Source organism: Chlorocebus sabaeus, chromosome X, assembly GCF_047675955.1.
Source record: "Chlorocebus sabaeus isolate Y175 chromosome X, mChlSab1.0.hap1, whole genome shotgun sequence".
NCBI lineage: Eukaryota > Metazoa > Chordata > Mammalia > Primates > Cercopithecidae > Chlorocebus > Chlorocebus sabaeus.
The window spans coordinates 5295658-5319500 of NC_132933.1; the positions used below are offsets into that span (position 1 = coordinate 5295658).

General features: G+C 40.5%; 1 protein-coding gene across 2 annotated transcripts in view; it reads right to left on the reverse strand.

The window, feature by feature from the left end:
• The window catches only part of MTM1 (myotubularin 1), a 103249-nt gene extending 81245 nt beyond the window's left edge, over positions 1-22004 (reverse strand). For both annotated transcript variants that reach the window (XM_037989278.1, XM_037989277.1), the window contains exon 1: positions 21931-22004. The gene's annotated coding sequence lies outside the window, so the exon portion shown is untranslated. The remainder of the gene's footprint in view (positions 1-21930) is intronic.
• Between the last annotated feature and the right edge of the window lie 1839 nt (positions 22005-23843).

Consider the following 23843-nt stretch of genomic DNA (forward strand, 5'->3'; position numbering starts at 1 on the left):
CTAGGCATAAATGGGTTAACACAACTTGGCACAAAACCTAGTGGGATTTAATAGCTTCACAGTACTGGCCACTGTCCTTAAGAAATAGTCAAGAGAGGTGACGAAGTCACAGACAAAGACAGCCACCAGGATGAAGAGGTGGAGAGATGACCAGATACAGGCCATCTTACAAGGCTGGGACTGTCAGGATTCCCCCATGAGAGTTCAACACTACAAAGCCAAGGCTTGTGTCTGTCTGGTTCGTGGCTGTATCCTGGTGCACACTGGAACTCACAACTATCTGGCGAATGAATGATTACATGGTAAATATACAATACTGTGAAATGTCATGATGGGGCAAACATGTATACTAGTTCACCAAATCCCAGAACACTGGAACTAGGCAACTACCACTGAGGCTTGAAAATGAACAATTACAGCAAAATGCATCTTTATAGAAAGAGATGCTCAAAAGAGCTGAAACTACCTACAGGTAGCACAATGCAAAATTAAAAGTAACTTTTAAAAAAGATATAATGAATAACACGAAAATGAATTAAATTCAGACAAAATAGTACAATATGCTTTGAAAAACCCTTCTAACCTTAAGTTCATGTCCAAGCAAAATAACCCATTATTCTCAGAGACAGCAGAATGGATGAGATGAACTATGGAGCAAGTCAGATGTATCTGCTATGAAATTTTTCTACTCACTAAACAAGACGATATATTAGGGGCAGACTTTCTTCAGTAACTGATATAAAATTACCTTTTAGTATAGATACTTTAAAATGCTTCACTAATATAAGTCAACATTTTAAAACAAAAAGTTAAATTCTTACTATCAAGTCAGTAGAAAAAATCTAAAATCCTGGTTGTACAGTCAACTCAATCATCGTCACCACCCTGTTTATTCATGGGCCATAAAAGAACGATGAGTCTTCCTGCTGTTTCTGATTTTCATGAAAAAAATTTCAATTTAAAATGGATATAAAGGAAGAAAGCCCTCACTTTCCCTTCATTTAACTGTTTCACTACAACTCACATACCATACAGTTCACCCTTTTCAAATGTACAATTTAAAGGTTTTTAGTATATCCAAAGTTGTGCCACCCATCACCACAATCAGTTTTAGAACATTTTTATTATCCCAAAGAGAAACCTCATATCCATTAGCAGTCACCCACCACTTCCAATCCTCCAGCAACCATGAATTTGCTATACTTTGCCTACTTTGGGCATTTCATATAAATGAAACCGAACAATCTGCAGTCTTTGTATCTAAAGCTCTAATTTTTAGAGTAACACCAGACACTACTACTACTGTTGATAGCTGGATCAAGTTCACATCCGAGAAATCCAAGGGTCCAGATAACATGTGCCAGTTCCACAATGAGGCTTACTTTAAAATCTCATCAGTGAGCCTCTCTTTGTTGAATAGTTTTGATTGATCCCTGAAGTTTACTGAAGCTGGAACAGCATCATGCTGGTGTGCACAAATGTTGCAGCTGACTGCATTCAAATTCCAACTCTGCAGCTCACCATTTGACCTTGAGTGGGTTATTTAACTTCTCTGGGCTTTGGTTGCTATTACCCCCATTTTACATCAACATTATTGGGTGAAACAAATGAATTAACACATTCATGAAGGGCTTGGAACCACACAGTATATCTGTTAACAAATTACAAGCATTTTTAAAATTTTTAACTTTTATGAGCACAAAAGGATAACTATTGAATGCCAATGTCTTAGCCAATTCTATAAATTAGTCCTGACCTTGGAAATACTAGGAGAAAAGTTAACTACTATAGGGATAGTGCACGGCTAGCAGCCACTCAGTTATAAAGTGCTTTTTGCTTAAAAAAAAAAAGTACATGACAATAATGGCTCTAACAGGAAAATGGGAAGCAGTGTAGCACTTTGGCAAATGTACTAGACAGGTGTGCACAAGCCTGGGCTGTCTCTAACTTACCAAGCAAAGAAAGTTCATCCATATATTCGTGTATAAAATGACTATGTTAGCGTAAAGGCAGTTGGATGATAATTAGAAGCTATAGTGAAGTCTACAAAAATCAGCTACCCTTTTGGTTACAGAGTATTTCATCCCAAAGCCCTAAGAATCAAGTTTTTATCCTTTTTATTTAAAAAAACAAACAAAAAAATGTTGATTTTTGGCTACCTTGGCTTTAAAGCAAAAATTAAAAGTTGATTTCATACATATACGTTAACTACGGCACTCTAACCAGAAGTAGACTTCTATCATTTTTTATCCCCCAAAATAACCTTTGAGATTATTTAAGCCCAACCCTCTCCTATTACAGAGCAGATGAGGGGGGCCTAGAGGGTGTGTGACAAGGTCCTGGAGTGACTTACTAGCACTAGCAGGGCCAACTCTAGCCTAGGTCTCCTTGCACTGCAGAGTCCCTTCCACCTACAGAAAAGCGCTTGTAAGTGGTCTCTGGAAGGAAATCAGGTTGCACGTGACTGGTCCCAATCTCAGTAGAAGAGCTTGAGACTAAGAAACATAGTTAAGAGAAGGCAACTCACCCAGCCAACCAACCTTTGGGGCCTCTAAGTTCCAAGAATTTTATCTGTTTTATTTATTTACAGCACCTGTAACAGTGCCTGGCACCCAAAAGATACTTCACAGGTATTTGTTAAATGAGTGAATGAACTGGGCAATTAAGGATTGGCCAAGGAACGTAACAGTTGTTAGCAGCGTGATATTTCGCTTAAGCCAGAGGTTCACACAAACTCATGTTTGAAATGGCATGACAAGGCCTTGACTAATCAGGATGGTTCAGGCAGGGTGGTTCTGGGCAGCAGATTTAAGTGTATATACCCTTATACAGTTAACTGCAGGGTTAACTTATACCCCTTTGAAACGATTTGCACTGAAAATATTTGAGCAATGCTATCTTCCCTTATAGACTTTTCCATGAAGCAGACATTTCAAATTAAGGTACTGTTGTCCCAGTACAGGGGGCTGGGATTGGTCAGTTGAATCTGTGGAAGCGGATACAAAACCTCTTTCACTGCATCCTTTTTCCAGACTAAGGAACCGTTTTCCCTTTTCTGTTGAATATGAAAAACAACAATACACAAATCTGAAGCACACATAAAAACATTTAAAAATGCATGCCATTTTAACCCTTATGTTAAAAACCTAAAAGTAGCAGAACTAGAAAATAATTTTGACCTCTGCCTCATAGAGCCTTTGCAAGCAAAATGTAAACACCACAGGGAGCTCTATTTCCCACCGTCACCTGATTTGAGATCAATGGCCCTGAGTGGTTTTTCTGAACTTTTCTGTATACAAACAAAACAGTGACAAAGGTATGCAGCCTTTGTCTTTTGATGAGCCTTAATGTGCTTTATGACTCTGTGTTGGCATTTACTTTAAGTTCAATCATGCTCTTTCTCTGGAAAGATGCTGCTTATGGAAACATACTGAGACTTAAAACTTGACTTCTAAAATTTGTCAGAGAACAAGCAGCCTCTCCGTTCAGAATTCCAGGTCTTTCTAAGGTAGTTGTCCTTACTTAGAAGTCTGTTTTGAAAAAGATGCCAAATCTCTTTGGTAGTGGTGCTCAATACTATCAGACTCGAAACTCCCTTTTTATAAAACAAATTTCTGTAAAGTCCCCTTTGCTAGGCTGAAATGAAAACTATGGATATCATCAATCTAAACATGATAAAAAATCAATATATTGTACTAACTCCAATATAAAGGAGAAATAAAAGGACAGTGATTTATAATAAAATAATGTATTTTTTAACGAATTACACCAAAACCAAAACATCCCCCCATTTCCAATTTGGCCTCTAGGGGGAGTGTCACCCCCAATGAGAACCATTCACAGAGTTCTGTACCTGGAGTGCTAGTAAACACAGGATTTACTATAAACTTATTCTGATTTTTTGCATTAAAGTAGCTCGGATTGTAGGCCACCTAGGAGGCAAAAAAATGAAACATACCTTGAGACGTCCTCAACCTAATCACTATGAACAAAGATAAATGTTTATATTCCAGCCATTTTGAGACCAGGTATACCATCAATTTAACACATATATTTGCTTACTTGGGGGGAAGAGGTACTCAACTCACATGAAAATAAACTATGATCTGCAAAAGCAGAAGTTTGGTTCATTTTTATGCATTTTCCTTTGAACAAGGGATTGACAAACTTTTCGTGTAAAGGGCCAGATATCCAGACATTTCTGTTGCAACTACTCAGTACTGTGTTGTAGCACTGAAGCAGCAATATGGAAATAAACGATGGGCTATATTCCAATAAATTTTTATGTACAAAAACAGGCTGTCACGCCCTGCATTAAACTATTAAAATCATTCCCATGTGAACTGTCTTTAGCCAAAGTACATAATAATCATATTCTCTTAAACTACAAAACAAGCTATTAACCCCACCATTGAGAGCTTGTCAAAATGCCACTATGCGCACCTACAAAACAGTGTGATACATTTTTGAAAAAAAGGAAGGGATTCTGTATTCAGACCAATTTGTGTTTCAGATCCCAATTCTGTCACTTAATTACTGCAGTTCCCAGTCTATAAAATGGGCATAATACCAGCCCTCACAGTGCTGTCATGAGGAACAGGTAAAATTATAACACAGTAGATGACACAACAAAGATGCTCAAATACCAGTTCCCTTCCTCCTACCAGAGATGCTTTATGCTTTTTTTTTTTTTTTTTTTTTTGAGACAGAGTCTCACTCTATCGCCCAGGCTGGAGTGCAGTGGTACCACCTCAGCTCACTGTAACCTCTGCCTCCTGGGTTTGAGTGATTCTCCTGCCTCAGTCTCCCGAGAAGCTGGGATTACAGGTGTGCGCCACCATGCCCAGCTAATTTTTGTATTTTTAGTAGCGACGGGACTTCACCAAGTTGACCAGGCTGGTCTCGAACTCCTGACCTCAAGTGATCCGCCCACATCGGCCTCCTCCCGAAGTGCTAGGATTACGGGCATGAGCCACCACACCCAGCCCAATGAACTCTTAAGTCAGTACCCAAACTGGTGCTAATATGCTAGGCTGGTTGTCCACAAAATATACCATATCCTTGATTGCCTAACCATTCTGCACACAGGTTTTCTAAGATGATCAATCTAATCTTGCCAAGACTCCAATCAGTCTTACGGCAAATATGCCTCAAATATGCCTCCTTCCATTAAAAAAAGAAAACACTTGACTCCTAGCTCAGGGAAACTTTCTGTGAAATCCTTAACATACAGATCTCATCTCAATACTTTCTATTCAGGCTCAGGTATCTAAAAATAGGCTAGAAATCTAACTATGTTTACTCCAAAAAAGGGTCCCCCAAGTAAGCGGCCTACTGTCCACATAGACACATGTAACAGATGCATTAGAGCTTCTCGATTTGTCTTGATCACTTCAAATCTTAGGGCTACAGGGTATTTAGTTTGATGATTCCTCTTTGAAAATTATAAGATGCTATATAGTATTTCATTTAAAATCTCACTCTTTGTATAATTTTGATATTTACAATTTATTTTAAACATAATGATATATCTACCCCTATTTCTTTAAATGCTACAAAGACCTTTGACTAAAAATAATATAATTCAGACCCAGTGGAGAATGCATTTTGAATCATTTTTTCCAGTGGCTAGTGATGGATGTGGGCTGATCTCTTCACCCTATTTCTTGGTCCCCTCACGACAAATGGCACATCTTCAAGACAGCTGATTGGCTTTAGTGGCATGAGCTGTGGCCGTGGAACAGGGTAACTTTAGAAATTCTTCTTAAATTGAAAGTGATATGGTAAGTAAACTGTGAGAAAAGTCAGTTACTATCAGGTTATTTGTTTTTAATGTACAAAGGCTACCTAGCAATACTGCACACATTTAAACAGATCACTAAACTCACCAATGGATTTTTCAACAGTCAAATACCTGCCAGTAAACAAAGTTTTAAAATAGGAACAAGATCAAGTTCCCGTGCATCTGCCAATTCCAAAACTCATGAACCCAGCTGATCTGCTCAATGAAAAAAACTGTATTTTATTGAACTATTTTCCCCTGTGAGAACTATTCACAACAGTACATTTTAAATTTATAAGTAAACAGTAACTTATTTAGCAAAAGTTAAAACGGTAATTGCTGAAGAATAGAAACATGTAAAAAAAAAAAATAGTTATAACTATGATAGTAACAAAGGTGCCAGATCAAAACATCTCCTTACTTTCCAAGAACCTTCTCGGGTCTGGGCTAAAGGACCCCAAAGAAAAGCCGAGTCATTAGGCATTACTAATGAAGATTCTTCCAACCAGAATCAGCAGTGGAGGAGGAGGGGAAAAAAAGGAACTCTAGAGCGGATGTGCATAGTATCTAAAAAACTGAAGAGAGGAGAAAAGGCTGGAGATAACCTGCCATTTGAAACAGTTCCTCTAGGTACTCTCACTTGAAGGCAGAAGCAGGGGCTTTGTTGGCATCTGCTTTGTTGGCATTTACCTGCTTCAAACCATGGGAAGCTTTTCCTGACCTCTCCCCTGCCCCACACACACCCCCCCTCGCACTCTCTCTCTACTTCTCTGTACACCATACATATTCCTAATATAGTCAGTCCTCCACATCCAGGAGTTCCACATCTAGTGATTCAACCAATTGCGGATCAAAAATATTTGGGAAGAAACACAAAAATAACAGTACAACAAAAAAATAACACAAATACAAATAATACAAATAGAAAAAAATACAAATACTAATTTTTATTTGTATTTACATAGCATTTCCATTGTATTAGTTATTATAAGTAATCCATAGAGGACTGAAAGTACACAGGAGGATATGCAAGGTTATATGCAAATACTATGCCATTTTATATCAAGGACTTGTGCATCCAAGGATTTTGGTATCCTCAGGGATCCTGGAACCAGTTTCCCACAAATACTAAGGGACAACTGTATTTCATTTCTCACCCTGTACTTATGCCTTGACATTTTGTGCCCCGTCTCTTATATTTCTAGAACTTCCTAAGGTCAGGGGCCATGTTTTCCATTCTCGCACCAGCACAAAGCACAGTTTGGGTACTCAGTATTCAGTGAAGAAACAAATATAGCATCACCCTCATAAACTTTCATGACTTTGGAGAAGTGAGTCATCAGCCATTAAAGGTACTCCAACCTACCTCCCTAGGGCTGATTTTTATGTTTATAATTCCCTTGCATATCTTTAAAATTTTCCACATATGTATACATCTCTGAATAATGTGATTTTCCATGTTTCTGAAGTTTTATGGAAATGGAATCATTATACATTCTTCTGCCACTTGCTTTTCTCACATAGTGTTATTGAGAGAGTCATAAATGTTGACGCATATAGTTGTGTTCCACTCATTTTCACAGCTGCATAGCAGTCCACTGCTTTGCACTTGGTTTTTCCATTCTCCTCCCAGTGACCATTTGAGCTGTTTCCAGGTTTCACTATTATAAACAGTGCTGTTATAAGCATCCTTGGAAATGTCTCCCATTCCCAGCATGCATGTAAAAACTGTATTTTTGTGCCAGATTTTCATATATATATATATTTGCTGCCAGATCAGGTACAGGAAATATATATTTAAATATATAAATTATAAATTATATATTTAAATATATAAATATGTATATTTAAATCAAAGTATCTGGAGAAAGTGGATAATGGATGAAAACATAGGCAAATCCACCATTTGAAATGAAATCCCAAGCTTGTCAACACTCTAATTCAAGCAGATGGGCCGTGTATTGGTGTCCCGGGGCTACTGTAAAGAAGTCCCACAAACTGGATGGCCTAAAGAACAGAAATAAATTCTCTCACAGTTCTGGAGTCCTGAAGTCCAAGATCAAGGTGTTGGCTAGGCCAAGCGCCATCTGGAGTCTCTAGTGGAGGATGCTTCCTTGCCTCTCCCTAGCTTCTGGTGGTGGCTGCAATCCTTGGCATTCCTTGACTTGCAGCTTCACCACTCCAATCTCTGCCTGTTGGCACATGGCTTTCTCCCTGTGTGTCTGTGTTTTCACATGGTGCTCTCTTCTAAGGACACTAGTCATGTTGGATGAGGGGCCCACCCTACTCCAGTGCTGCATGACCTTATCTTAACTAACTACATCTGCAATAACACTATTTCCAAACAAGGCCACAGTCTGAGGTAACAGGGGCTAATGCTTCAGTATATCTTTTTAGGGGACACAATTCAACCCATAATAGGCAGGAGGTTGGCTACAGAAATTAACAGTCTACAAAATGGTCATGTCGACATATGGTTACATTCAGAACAATTTCATTTGTCAATCTATCTATAAGCATTCAGTGAACACCTATTAAATTAACCAGTACTCAAATAGTAATATGGTTTTTTAGAAGAAATAATGAAATGACAACAAGCCAATCATTCTGAGATACTCCTTACTCAGCATATAGAACTATTTAATCTTGTTTCCAAAGAGTTCACAATCAGTAACTATATAGTGGGCAATTACACTGGACTATAATGGAGATTTCCCCCTCCCCGCAACCAAAAAAAAAAAACTGAGATAGGTCTTCAAGGAGCTAAAAACTGAGTTGGGGAGATGATGAACAAATGTTTAGATAACAATAAAGATAATGAATATGTATTTAAAAGGTTAAATAGTAATAAAGACAATAACAGAGGTGATACAATTAAAGCAAAACAGAGTATCTGCTTATGCTAATGGTCATTGCTTTCATTTACTGATCATCTACTACCAGTCAGACATTGTTCTAATCACAGATTAAGTCATTTAATCCCCACCAAAACCTTAAAAGGCAACTAGGTATTACTATCATCATATGACAACTGACAAATACAAGGAACAGGAAAGTTAAACAATTTGTCTGCTAATAACTGTCAAAGGTGGAATTGAAATCCAGGCAATCTGACCAGCCCTCTTATCCACTAACAGACAGATAGATATCTGTCTTTCTCATTCTGTCATAGATGATCATATTAAAATGAGGACATTATGCCTCCTGCTTGCACAGTTGGATAAAAAATCTTTTCAGAATTTCACCCATGTGATAAAATCTGATGGTCACAAAGAAGAACCCTAGACTTCACTTTAAAGATGATCAACAAATATACTTTTTCCCCTGAAATCCAAGTCTGTGAGTCACTGAAACAGTACAATCCTTGTTTGTCTACTGAAACATTTCTTTGTATCCACTTAGTCTTTATTAAAATTATCTTTTAAAAGGAGAAAGTTTTATTACTAGTGCACAAAATACCCCATGAGGTGCAACTATGATGTAATGAGGCATTTGTTTAAAAGCCTGTCAGATCATATATAGCTGAGTTATGCTTCAAAGTAGTCCCTTTTGATGGTGTACACAAATTCCAGCAATGTGGCCACTGTTCAAAGTATTCTTTGAATTATTCTTTTGAAACTGCTTTTGGAATTTAAGGCTACATAAGGTGCCATCTCATGAACTTTAACCATATCTCAATTTTTAACCAAAACCAATGCTCCACACAGCACCGGTGCCCATTCTGTATATTAATAGAGGTGATACAAAATGATTTTGGCCTAGAGGCTTTGAGGATTTTTTTTTTAAAGGTACCATAGTCTCTGAAGTCAATTCCAAAGAAGAGTTCCAAAATGCATTGAATAATTTGGATTTGGAACTTCCTGACCTTCCTCTACATGGGGCTTTTGGAACGCTGCCTAGGGTCTTTTGATTGTTGAAAATGTTGGGCTTGATACATCTTAATTAGTCCTAATTTGCAAGAGCAGGTTGACCTTGAAGGTTAGCAGAGATAAGCAGTAGGAGTAGTAGCTTGCCCAACAGGCAGTTTGCCATAGTAGAAAAGGAGTATGCACAGGGAATCCCCAAAGACGGCTTAATTAGGATCCCAGGAGAATCAGAAGGAGAAAGACTTGCCATGATCTAGAGAGTATGGATAAGAGTTATCTTCCTACTTGGAGCAGTTACTTCTTACTCCAGCCACAAACACAAACAACCACCTATCCTTGTTACAGAAGAAGGTGAAAAGACTGAACATACATATTTTTATAACTTGGCACTATTGGCAGAGAAGGTTTCACAGATGGGGAAGAAATAACCTAAAGAAAGAAATGAAAAAGGCAAGGAGATGAAGAAGAACCAAAACCAGTGTTAAAAGAATGGTAAGGAAAGAGACGATGAAGAAATTCCAGTTCTAAAATAATGATACATGTGAATCTCGCAGAGAATTTCCATGTCTTTTGAAGGAGCAGTATATGCTGCTCCACAGAAGAATAAAAAGAATTCCCAAGCTCCAGATGGAAATTCTGTTATCGACACTAGGAGGAAAAGCTGGGTAGTGGTGGTGAACAATGGGTATAAATGTGGTGATATGTATAGTCAGTAAGACTATTCATGAGGTGTGCTATCTTCCCGAAGACTGTATCTGAGACGTGGCTTCTATTAACGTAATTCAACATCTATCCATGATTTTAAAAAAAAAACCCTCAGGAAATCAGGAATTGTCAAGGGCACCTATGAAAAACCTTCAGCTGACATCACAAGTGAGAAAGTATTTCTTCTTTCACCAATAAGAGTGGGAACAAGGCAAGGATGGTCACTCTTATCACTTGTATTTAACATCTTTTAGAGCTTCTAGCAAGTTCAAAACATATAACATATTGGAAAGAAGAAGTAAAACTGTATTTACAGGCAACATAATCAGGTATGCAAAAAAAAAAATCCTAAGAATACTACAAAAAAACTATTAGAATAAGTAAATTTAGTAAGGCTAAATAAAACACAAAGCCAGTATAAAAATTAATTATATTTGTACTGTGAGCAATGAACATATGAACACTGAAATATAAAAATACTGGCCCAGTGCTGTGGTTTATGCCTGTAATCTCAGTACTTTGGGAGGCTGAGGCAGGAGAACCACTTGAGCCCAGGAATTTGAGACCAGCCTAGGCAATACAGCAAGACCCTATCTCTACAAAACATAAAAAAAAAAAATTAACTGGGCATGGGGGCATGCACCTGTAGTTTTCAGCTACTCCAGAGGCTGAGGAGGATCACTTTAGCCCAGGAGGTTGAGGCTACAGTGAGCCACCATCATGCCACTGCACTCCAGCTTAGGTGACAGAACAAGACCCTGTCTCAAAAAACTTTTTTATTTTAAAAATGTCATTTGTAATACCAAAAAAATGAAATATTTAGGGAAACACTGAACAAAATACGTACAAGAATCATACACTGAAAACTACAAAACACTGCTGAGATAAATTAAAGACCTAAATACATGGAGAAATATTGCATGCTCGGGCTGGGCACGGTGGCTCACGCCTGTAATCCCAGCACTTTTGAGAGGCTGAGGCGGGCAGATCACCGGAGGTGGGGAGTTCAAGACCAGCCCGACCAACATGGAGAAATCCCGTCTCTACTAAAAATACAAAATTAGCTGGGCATGGTGGCAGGCGTCTGTAATCCCAGATACTCGGGAGGCTGAGGTGGGAGAATCACTTGAACCTGGGAGGCAGAGGTTGCAGTGAGCTGAGATCCCACCACTGCACTCCAACCTGGGCACCAAAAGCAAAACTCCATCTCAAAAAAAAAAAAAAAAAAAATATATATATATATATATATAAAAAATAAATATATGATAGCATATATCATACAAATATATCATATATATCATATATATATCTCACATGCTCAAGGATCAAAGACTCATTATTGTCATGATGTCAATATTGATCTACAAAGTCAATGAAATCCCTATCAAAATCCCAACAGGCTTTGACAAGATGATTCCAAAATTTGTACAAAAAGGCAAGCAACCAAGAATACTCAAAATAATTTTGAAAAGAAAAAAAAAAAAAGTTGCAGTACTTCCACTACCTGATCCCCAGACTTATTACAATGCCTCAGTAATCAAGACACTGCAGTACTGGTATAAGGATCAATGGAACAGAACAGAGACTACAATTAGGCCCTTCTTTTTGAGGTCCTAGCAATGGTCAATTGATTTTCAACAAAATTACCAAAATATGTGGGCCTTTTCCCACAAATGATGCTGGAACAGTTTGATGTCCATATGGAAAAATAAATGAATCTTGACTCTTACTTAACAAAATATACAAAATTAACTTGAAATGGAACATAGACATACTAGTTTTATGTTGCTGAATAACAAACTTAGCAGCCATAAACAGCACACATTTATCATCTCACAGTTTCTGTGGGTCAGGTGTCCAGGCACAGCTTAGCTGGGTCCTCTGCTCAGGGTATCACAAAGTTGCAATCAAGGTATTGGCCAGTCTGCGTTCTCATCTGGAGGCTCAACTGGGGAAAATCTGCTTCCAAGTTCATTCAGTGTTGGCAGAACTCATTTCCTTGAGGCTGCATGGTTGAGGGCCCTGGCTTTTTGCCAAGCAGCCTTTAGGTCCTAGAGACCACCTACAGTTCCTTTCTATGTAGGCTTCCTCAATGTGGCTGCTCACATCAACAAGTCAGCAAGGAGAATCTCACCTCAGGGAGGACCCAGACCTTCTTTTAAGGGTTTTGGGCTGATTAATTCAGGCCTACCCAGGATAACTTCTCTTTTGATTAACTCAAAATCTACTGGTTGTGACCTTAATTATATTGGTAGAATCCCTACACTTTTTCCATATTCTAGTCTATATTCTAGAAGCAAGTCACAGACCCTGCTCACACTCAAGGGAAGGGGATTACACCGGTATAAACACCAGGGGTGGGAAAGATCTGTCTGCCAAAACAGATCTAAACATAAGAGCAGGACTAAAAAAGTTCTGGAAGGAACACAGGGGAAAATTTTTGTGAATGTAGGTTAAGATTTCTTAAAACACAAAAGCTCAAACCATAAGAGGGGAAAAAATAAATAGGACTTCATCAAAATTAAAAATCCTTGCTTTTGCACAGAGGCACAGTTAAGAAAATGAAAGGCAAACCACAGTTTGAGAGAAGATTCTTGCAAATCACATATCTGATGAAGTACTTGTATCCAGAACATATAAAGAACCCTCACAACTTCAGACAGACAATCCAATTTAATAAGAAATGGGCAAAAGATTTCAGCAAATACTTCACCAAAGAAGATAAACTTAATGGCCAAACAAGCACATGAAGACATGCTCACTATTACTAGTCACTAGGAATTTGTAAGTTAAAAATACAATAAGATACCATTATACACTCAAATGGCTAACATTTTAAAGGCAGACAATTAAAGCCAGTAGGAATGTAAAGTGGCACAATGGCGTGGCCACTTTGGAAAACAGTTTGACAGTTCCTTGTAAAGTTAAACATACACTAAACATATGGCCCAGCAATGCCACACCTAAGTATTTACACAAAGCAAATAAAAACATGAGTCCACATAAAGACCTGTATGTGAATGTTCATGGCAGCTTTTTTTCAAAATGGCCAAAAACTGAATTAACTCAAATGATCAACTACTGAATGAATAAATTACATTATAACCATACTATGGAATACTACTCAGCAACAGAAAGTCAGGAACTGCTGATACATGCAACAACACAAAAATGAATATAGAAAGCAGTATGCTAAGTGAAAGAAGCCAGCCACAAAAATACCACATAAGCCCATCCTTGACAAATTTCAAAGAACTACGAGTGTTCACATCACATTCTTTCACCAAAATGCAGTTAAGTTGTAAATCAGTTTTGAAAATACCTAGAAAATACATTTGTAAGTAAAAATGTACTTCTAAACAGCTCACGGGTGAATGAAATAAAAATAGAAATTAGAATATATTACAACTAAATAATCATGAAAATACTATGTTTTGAAACATCCAAACAGCAGAATAAATCTAAAGAAAGGAGGAGAAAAAGAAGAATGATTCCTGGTATATACTTTAAGTGAAAAGGGCGAGAGGCTGAATAATGAAATATGTTTTTGTGCAAGAAAAGGGGAAAATACATGTATGTGCTTGCTCAAATTTGCAAAAGATACTTAGAAGAACAAACTAATAAAACCGATCATCTACGGGGGGAAAGGAAACAGAATACCCGGTCAGAGATAGGGGTGAAAGCCTTCTGACTATACCTTGATATAAATTGGACTTTAAAATCATACAAAGCTTTTACTCATTAAAAATTAATCAAAAAAGCAGGGGAAAAGCCCTAAAATGGAAACAAATGAACATAATTATATTATCAAGCTGGTGCCATAACTACAACTGACAAACCTCTGGTTAGACTAATAAAAAAGGACGGCACAAACAATAGTAGGATGCAGGAATGAACAGACAGACATAGCTATAGATTTGGCAGACATTAGGTGGTAGTTTAAAATCTTCCAGGCCCAGGCAACTCTATGTGCAAGTTCTAGCAACATTCAAGGAACCAGTAACTCCAATCTTATACAAACTTCCAGAGAACAGAAAAAGGGAATACCTCAACTCACTTTACAAGGCTAGCATAATCATGATACCAAACTAGACCAAGACAGCACAGGAAAACTAATACCAAATCTATGTATATAAGATTTAAAAATCCTAAAGAAAATATTAGCAATCAAATCCAGCAGTAAGAAAGAACATGACCCCGTTGAGTTTATCCCAGCAATACAAACTTAGTTAATGCTACAAAGTTATATCAGAAAATCCCTTAAAATAGCCCACCACATTAACAAGTTCAAGGACAGAAAACACATGTTCTCCCTCACGCCTATAATCCTAAGCACTTTGGGAGGCTGAGACGGGAGAATTGCTTGAGGCCAGGAGTTTGAGACCAGCATGGGTAACAAAGTAAGAAGCTCTCTCTACAAAAAAACCAAAAACCTATCTCCATAAAGGAAGAAAAGGGGTTTGATAAAATTCAACATCCACTTATGACCGAAAAAAATGTACACTAGAAGTGCACCCACACAAAACCTAAAGTAAACATAATACTTTATGGTGAAACATTGAAAGCACGAGCCTTCTCAAGTAAAGATCTTGGGCCCCACCCCAGAACTACTGAATCAGAAACTCCAGGCATGACGCCAGGAATCTGTAGTTTTGCAAAAACCCCTCAGGTGATTATGATGCGGCTTGGTGCTCTGAGTGGGAGCCACAGAGCAACACTGTTGGCATCACCTGGGAGCTTGATGGAAATGAGAAGAAAAAGCTCTCCGGGCCCATCCTGGAACCACTGAGTCAGAATCTGTGTTTCAACTCGAAGTCCAGGTGATTCATAAGGCAACGAAGTTGGAGAAGTGCTCCTAGTACTGCTGCACACTGGGATCACTTTTTAAAATACAGATGTCAGAGTCTCAGCCCAGATCAATTAAGTTCGAATATCTGTGGGCAATGCCCAGGGAAGCAAGTATTTAAAACTCCCCAAGTGATTCTAATGAGCAGCAGGAAAGGCAGTCCCCTGATCCGTGGTATTCCCTCCATGAGGAAACTTCTGTTTAGGGACTCTGCACCCTCTCTGAAAAGCCAGAGAAGAAAGAGGCATTCTTCGAGTTCTTTGAAGTTCCCCTCAAGAAAGAAGGTTGCATTTCATACATATACCAATGGTGCCTTTTTAATATGGCTTACAAAACTGAAAACTGAAACTGAGAAAAAACCCTGTAGTCATGAGAGCTGCAGGAAGTTGCAGCAGAGGCTGGAAACCCAGAAGTCAGACTTACCTGGGTTCAAATCCTGATATTGCTGCTTCCTAAACGCTTCAGCTTAGACCTAACCTCTCTGAAACTCAGTGGGGATCTTACCTCAAAGCAATGCTGTGAGGATTCATATGAGACATGATGTAAAAGCACTGGGCTAAGGACTTGGCAAAGATTACACCTAATGTTAAGGTTAAGTTATGACTGAGGCGGCTATTTAAGCATTGACAGTGAATCTGATGAAATCCTCAGCAAATCAAGACCAAATGTATCTCTCCACAGCTGTAGCTCCTGAACACTTGAAATGTGGCTAATCTAAACTGAGATGGGCTATAATGTTAAAATATACACCTGATTGACAATTTAGTACCAAAAAAGGAAAAACATGTCATTATTACGTCAATGACATGTTGAAATATTTTGCATATGCTGTGTTAAATATATTAAAATTGATTTTACCTGTTTCTTTACTTGTTCAAAGTGGCTACTAGAAAATTTTAAATTACACATTCTCTATTGGCCAGTGCTATCTTAAAGGACTGGGAAGCCAGGATATGAGCTGGTACTATTAGACTATTTCCGAACTTTAATTTACTGCCAAATCACCTGGGGGTCTCACTAAAATTCACATTCAGCTTTAGGAGTCAGTGTCGGGTCTCAGTGGGTGAGGATGGGGCTTGAAATTCTGCCTGTCTTACCAGCTCCCAGGGAGCAAGGGCAATCTCCATCAATAAGAAAAACCTGTTTCATGCCATAGGCGTAATGGGAATCTCTGGGGAGATTATTAGAGTTGATATAGTGAATGAAAGACATGTCCAGCAGGGAGTTAGACTCAGCTTCAACTTTGAAAAAATCAGTTCTCTCTCCAAGCAAGGGATTCAAAGAGGTGGGTGCCAGCGCCAACGGTCAGTCCTCCCTTTGTGAGGGCAACAGGGACCTGTGCTTTCTCTCCCAGATCCAGAACCACTGACATGGGCAAGGAACACCTCAGAACCAGGAAACTCAAAATGGAATACTGGCTGGGGTTTCTCATATCCTGCTAGTCACATAACCTGTGTTAACCGCAGCGCCCTCCTGGGGTCTCACTGAAACCAAGTGCAAACTTTCCTTCTTACTGTTATCCACAAACAGTACTGACACGCAGCTATATTTCATGTCATGGCCAAGTGTCACTGCTGCGCAGGCAGGTACATTTCTTATTTCAGTAAAACAGCTTGGGCCAATTCCAGGCCTGCTGGAATCAGCATAGTACCTATTCTCCTAAATCCCCACCTAAGTCATCTCAGGGCCATGAAGCAATTTAGAAGTCATATAAGGGAATTTAAAGCACCACCACCTGATGCTACGAATCTCCCTTACAACCCACCTCTGCCTCTACAGCTCCCAAGAAGGGGAAAGGATAACTGATGTAGCAATCCATTACATTCCAAGCAAGAGGCTCCGGGAAATAAACAATGCTTCCTTCTCACAAAAAAAGTTCAAGGACATGCTATCAAAATATAACAATTATCACATGCTAAAGAAAGGGCATCTCTGTGTGCTGTCAGGGTTTGGAGGCAAGGGGATAAGAGCTGAATGAGTTACAAACAACTTTTATTTTTACTTTCAATTATTCCCCCTTCAACTTCCCACCCCAAACATACTAGCAAGCAAAGCAAAAACTAATCTGTACTCAAACTTCTCATGCCAAGAGTTCAAAAATCAAGAAGCTGAGAAGAAAAGAGTGGCAAGACAATGACTGATTCACAGAACTTTCTCATTTGCTATTTGACCACGGCAAGAAAGGTTAAGCACGAGCTCCATTTCATCTGGCAGACAGGGAGCATGATCTCTAGACAGGCAACAGAATTGGTTAAAATGATCATGTGTGAACAGTTATAAGCTGGCCTCCTTTGTCTAGTTCAAGTTAAATAATGTTTACTAAATGTCTACTCTGTGTATAGGACCATCTTAGGTTTCAGACAATCAGAAAAATCTCCAACCTCAGCCCTTTTTATTACAAGCATAGAAAACGAAAAACATACTGAAATATGTAGGAGTTACCTATTAAAGACAGTCAAGGAACAGCAATACTAAACTAATACAAGTACATGAAATTGCAAAGTGCAACTTATAGAGACATTTCAAGATACTGAGAAACAACTTTAACGAGAAAGGGCCACTCAGGCGCCCGCCCTGTTCCAGCAAGGATGATGGTACAGACCTGGAGAGCTATCAATGATCTCTTCCCCAGAGCCTGGATCGCTTTTTATTGTAACCCCAGAAGCACAAGCATCCAGTCTAGTAAGGACTGAGGAGCTGCGGTCGGGTCTTGACTGGAAAAGAGAAAGTCTTCCATTCTGAGACACTTGTGAGAGAGGCAGGCAACATTCCCTGAGGCTGAGCTTGCTTTGCTGTTGCCCTGTGATTGTTGGTTATACACTACTACCATTTTAGGAATACACAAAATGAAAACTTGTTACGGTATACCAGTGACATCAGGCCCATATGAAAGAGGCAATATAAATACCTGCATATTTTAATGATGACAAAAGAAGGAGATTGAGGCAGAGAGGCCACACCTACAGCCACAGGGAAGATACTCCAAGAACAGGAAGGACAACTGCCCTCTTATACCAGTTCTCCAAATAGCAACTGCTTATACAACACATTCATGCAATAATAATAATGCTGCACACTTTACAAAGGTCTCTGATGCATATTTGATTTTCTGAAGAACTCTGGAAACTTGGCAGGACAGGTTTTACTAGCTCTATCTTACAGATGGAAGAGCCACCAGCAGCAAGGTTAAATGACTTGTCCAGTGACACAGAGTTAAGGAAGAGAACTGGGACCTGAACTCAGCTTCTGTAATCCAAATAGAGAAAGCTTTCTATCACCTCACACAAACAAAAGGCTCATTTACCATGGTTCCTCTGGTAGAAATAGAAAGCACTAGTAGTACCCAATGCCAATTATCTAAAGAGATGCCTCCACATTCTTAAAAAGAAAAAGATGAGATTGTCGTGGTACTCACTGTGGAAAAATACACTGCAAAGATTTCCAGTGCAAAACCTTCCCCCAACTACAGGATGACAACTGAACCTAACTCAGTAACTCCTGCTGGGTCTCCAGGTACACTCTCACTTTCAAGGCAGACAAACTAGAAGAACACCTCTCTTGCTCTATTACTGTTTGTAGCAACAAAATGTGGCCTCAAGAAATTTCTAAATCCAAATGGTAAAGGGAATATAGCACTGCAAGAACTGAGGACACTGCTGCCAGGGTCGCCTGGAACCAAAAGCTCGTGCCAACATGGAAATGCAGAGAAATGTCGAGAAAAGCAAGCTATTCGATTCCAAAAGTTTATTAAGACATAGCTAGGATAATGTTTTTTCTTAAAAACAGAAGAGTTCCATATCGTTCAAGTCAATAACAGCTTTTCTTGAGTGTCTACTAGATGCAAGACACTTTTCTAAGCACTTAACATAAATTATTCACTCAGTCATTCCAGCAACCCTTTGAGAAAGGTACTATTATTATTTTCATTTGACAGATAAGGAAACTAAGGCACAGAGGTAAGTAACTTGCCTAAAGTCACACAGATAAAATTAGGGCTGGGATTCAAATTGGGTCAGGCCGCCCAATCCAGAGTCAAAATCTTGTAAGCAAGTGACAGTCCCTGTCCCCCCCACATCTGCCAAAAAGGAAATAAAGAACTAGAAAACTAGAAAATAAGGAAAGCAGAACTTCAAAGAGGTCGAAAACAGGAAAGGAAAATTACTAAAGAATAATGAAAACAATCTATTATTCTGTTATAAAATCGAATAAACTTTAGAAATAATGAGAAACTCCAGACTTTGAAATCCTCTGGTTACCCCTTTAAAATGTCACCTATTAATTGTTGAAGAGTCTCCACTTTTCTCTTTATTTTGGAGCCCTCAATAAGAGCAAGAACCATGTGTTTTCAGTGGTTCCTAAGTAACTAACTACATTTTGTTAATCTGCCTCTCATTTTGGAACAAAAAATATTAAAGTATTTTTTGTAACTTTAATTATTTTTCAGACCTGTAAAAGATTAAAAATTTGCTTTGAAGGCATTGAACATACAGAATATGAGAGAACTTAGAAGGTATTAAACCGATGAACTTTTACAGTTAACTCTCATTAATGCCATTTTATTAGTGAGCACTCTTGTTCCTAAGAAGTTGAGTGCTTCTTTTCTCTTGAGCTATTTCAAAATGAACTAGTTTCTTTACAAACCACACAACACAAGGACTGATGATCATTTCAGATAAGAGGTTCACAGTACAAACCATTACACAGGAAGAGAAACCCTTGTGCAAGGTAGCTTGAGAGTCCAGCAGACACTGGCATGAAATCAACATCCAATACTGACCTCAGCAGAGCTTTCTGTAGCTACAGTGAGCTATCTAACTATGAAAACTGCAAAAGATTTGAAAAATACCTCTCTAGGTATTTGAAATCACTTACTGTTTGTATGTAAGAGGGGGGGAAATATGAGTAAAAATGAGGCTGGGATGAGCTTACCATCTAAAAGACACTCATTGGAGAAATGATGACTCCAAAAAATCTCTTTGATTCAGAGATTTACTTTTGGATTTATTTCCTCTAATGGAGCAGCAGCTGGCAATCTAAAACTAGAAATTCAAAGTAATGCCCAAGTCATTCTCAATCACGCCAGCCTGTTTTACTGTCATTGTAAGGTTTCAGAGCTCTATTTTTTCTCATAGCGCTCATCTCTGCCAGAAAATATATCATTGTTTATTTTTTTTATTGTGTGCCTCCCCACATATAAACTCTATAAGGCAGGGACCTCAGCAGTGGGGCTCTTTGCTGTCTTCCCAGTGCCCACCGTTGACACTCTTGTGTTTGATGAATGAATGAAACCATCGACAACTTAATAAATGTACTTAGAACTTTAAGTTAAAGAGACCAATCATTTACTAACCACACTAGAATCTACAAGACCCCGTCAATGTTATCCACCCTCAAGCACCCTGGGAGGCTACTATACACTGGTGCTGCAGGCAGCACCACTGGTTCAAATCTCCCCGATGGTGTGGAATCTCTTAAGAGTAGATTTGATTTTGTGAAACAGCCAAAAGCCATTCAGAATCAAATCTGGTGAATACATGACTGTGCCCAACAGATATGTTGGATGAAAGCAAACGTGTCTGCAAAGTAACAGGCCTGATTGTCTTATTTGGCTGGTAAACCGATTTTGAAGGAAATTCAAAATGGTCTGCAGTCTAGCAAAATTGCTGGCTCAGTCTCAAGACTCTAAGTTGGTTATTTCACAAGGAATAAAACTGAGCTGTGGTAAAAAGAATCCAGACTAGACAGACACCAAGACACCCCCAGAGAGCTGGCTTGTGATATTAGCTTTGCCATTAAGCTGCCCTGAAGCCTGGGACATATTAGTTACGCTCTCTGGGCCTCAGTTCCCCCATCCAGGGAACAAATGAACAAGTAAACTTTAGGGTGCCAGTCAATTCTAAAATGCTGTAATTTTATTCTTGGGAAGATCTGGTGTATCTGTTTCAAAACCAGTCGCAAACCACTTCACCTCAAACGATGCGTGCGTATAAAGCTCTAATATAATTTTTGCAGCAGATTCACTTCTTACTTGCTTGGGCAAATACTAAAATTAGTTTTCACTTCCTGAGCGCAGCAAAAGACAGTTAAGGGAGGCAACCCGGCCAAAGGCGCTTGCTCGTGCCCGTGCAAACTTCCGACTGCGTATCAGGGAACTAACCGTTCCCTCTAAGATCTTCCCTCAACTGTTGCAAAAGCAGATAAACCTCTCGTGTATGACACAGAAACACTGGCCAAGAGCGACCATCGAGGCTTCGCGGCCAGTGTCGGGCTGCGGCCGCTCCGCAGGGCCCACTGGGGATGCGGCGGACGCCCGCTCCGCGCGGAGGGCCAAAGCGAGGACCAGCGGCGGAGCGTCGCCGGGGAGGCAGGGCGGACGCCCGGCCCACTCACCGCCCCGGGACGGGGAAGCAAAGTCCGGGCAGTGGCTGAGACGTCCGCCCCCAGCTCCACCGCCAACCAACCCCTACCCCCGTCCCGACCTTCGCCCGCTGCCAGCCGGCCACCTTGGGCGGGGAGAACGGAGGTACCTGCCTGCTGCTCCCTGGCCTCAGCCCTGCCCCGCGGGGACAGCGACGGCGCTTGGGCGAAACCCCCACCCAACCCTGCCGGTGCAGCGAGGCCCCGCGCTACCCGCTGGCCCAAGGAGTCCCAACTTCCTCCTCCCGATCCCCTCACCACGGGTCCCCGCAGTGCCCGGCTCCGAGCCAGACCAGCCGTGAGCGCGCACCCACCTCGGGCTCCGGGCGCCACCGCCGTTGCCAGGCTGCTCGGCTCCCGGGCCCTGCTCCGCCCCCTCTGGGGTCCGCCCCCCACGGCCTGCCCGCCCCCGGCCACCGCCCGCTGCCCTCCTCCCCGTGCCGGTTGGCGAGACTGCATCACGTGACGGGGCAGGGGGCAGGAAGAGTGCGCCGGGTCGACCCGGGGAGCAGCTCCGAGGGGCGGGGCTCTTCGCCCGCGAGGCTGCTGGGAAGCCCACTTTGAAGGGTGCGACCCATGGAGGCAGCTGGGAATTGTAGTTCGCAATATGGTGCTGGGGATGGGCGGGGCCAAGATGCCAGGGGCCATCCCTGTAAGGGAAGTTGGACTGGGCGCCGGGCGGAGGCGGCTGGGAAGCGTAGTCCCGGGACCGTTGTCTGGATCTCCCTCTTTTTCTTCAGTAAAGGGGAAATCCAGAGGGAAAAGTTCTCTACATAAGACTTTAGCGGATGCCACTAAATTGAGCTATTATTGGGTACACAGGGTTGGCTGCGTAAAGTTGAGGTAGTATAAGGGAAAAAGAAATTTCACTGACTGATCAGTGACTCTGGAGCAGGATCTGCAATTCACAAACTCAACTAACAGCTGGGGTGTCCCTCAGCTGTGCCAGCACCTTTCCAAGAACGCAATTGAGACTTAGTGAACGGAAACATTTCAGTCCAAAATTCCTTCTACTTTTTGAGGTTTGGGTCAGACAACTATTGATACAGTAAAAAGAAAGGGACAGGAAAAAGAGAAGGAAGGCAAACGTCAAGAAGATAATTCATTGTGTAATCAAATAAAACAATCTGGGCCGGGCGCGGCCTGTAATCCGTGGGATTACACGTCTGTAATCCCAGCACTTTGGGAGGCTGAGGCAGACGGATCATCTGAGGTCAGGAGTTCGAGACCAGCCTGGACAACATGGTGAAACCTCGTCTCTACTAAAAATACAAAAATTAGCCAGGCGTGGTGGCAGGTATCTGTAATTCCAGCTGCTCGGGAATCTGAGGCAAGAGCTTCGCTTGAACCCGGGAGGGAGAGTTTGCTGTGAACTGAGATGGCACCACTGCACTCCAGCCTGTGTGACAAAGCAAGACTCCGTCTCAAAAAAAAAAAAAAAGAAAAAGAAAAGAAAAGACAATCTGGCACATAGAAAAATGAGCATAATATTCTTTGTACTGCATAATACTTATACGTGAGCAGTTCGAGTAAATAGGATGACTTTATCATGGCCTGTTTTTTCTCTTGTATGTGTTAGTTCTCCAGCATCTAAAAACAGCATTTTACCTGATACCAGTGTATATGCATACATGTGTTTTCCATAGTCACACACATATACATATATTCATATATCATTATTTATATATACATATATATGCTGTATTGAAGAGTCTAGACTTCTTAGATGAGTAACAAAGCCATCCAGAATCGAACCCAACCCACTCTGTAGCCACTTCTCCCAGTGTGCCTCTTTCTGCTCTTCACCCCAAGCTCCCAGGGAACTTGATGCACCAGCTTTTTTCTTTCCTCCAGCCCTTTGCACTTGGTCCTCTCTCCTGGATTTGCCAAACTCCTGGAAAGACAGCAGAATAGCAGCTGCTCCTGGGCCCCCGCACAATTAGAAGTCTCCCCCACCCAGCCCTTCTGGTTGTACTGATGTCATCATTTGCTTACACATCTACTCTGCCAACTCCCCTCCCCAGACTATGAACTCCTTTGAATCTCATTCACTTTTGTGCTGGATTTCAAAGCATGCTCAGTAAATTTGCATGCTAGAGAGGCTCCCTGGTGGGCTGCTGAATAACTCTGGATTCCTAGTATCTGTGAATTTTAGGGCAGAGGGATAGAGGAAAATGGGGATGGGTGGAGGGAGGGCAGCAGCTGCCTAGGATACCTTGCATATAAT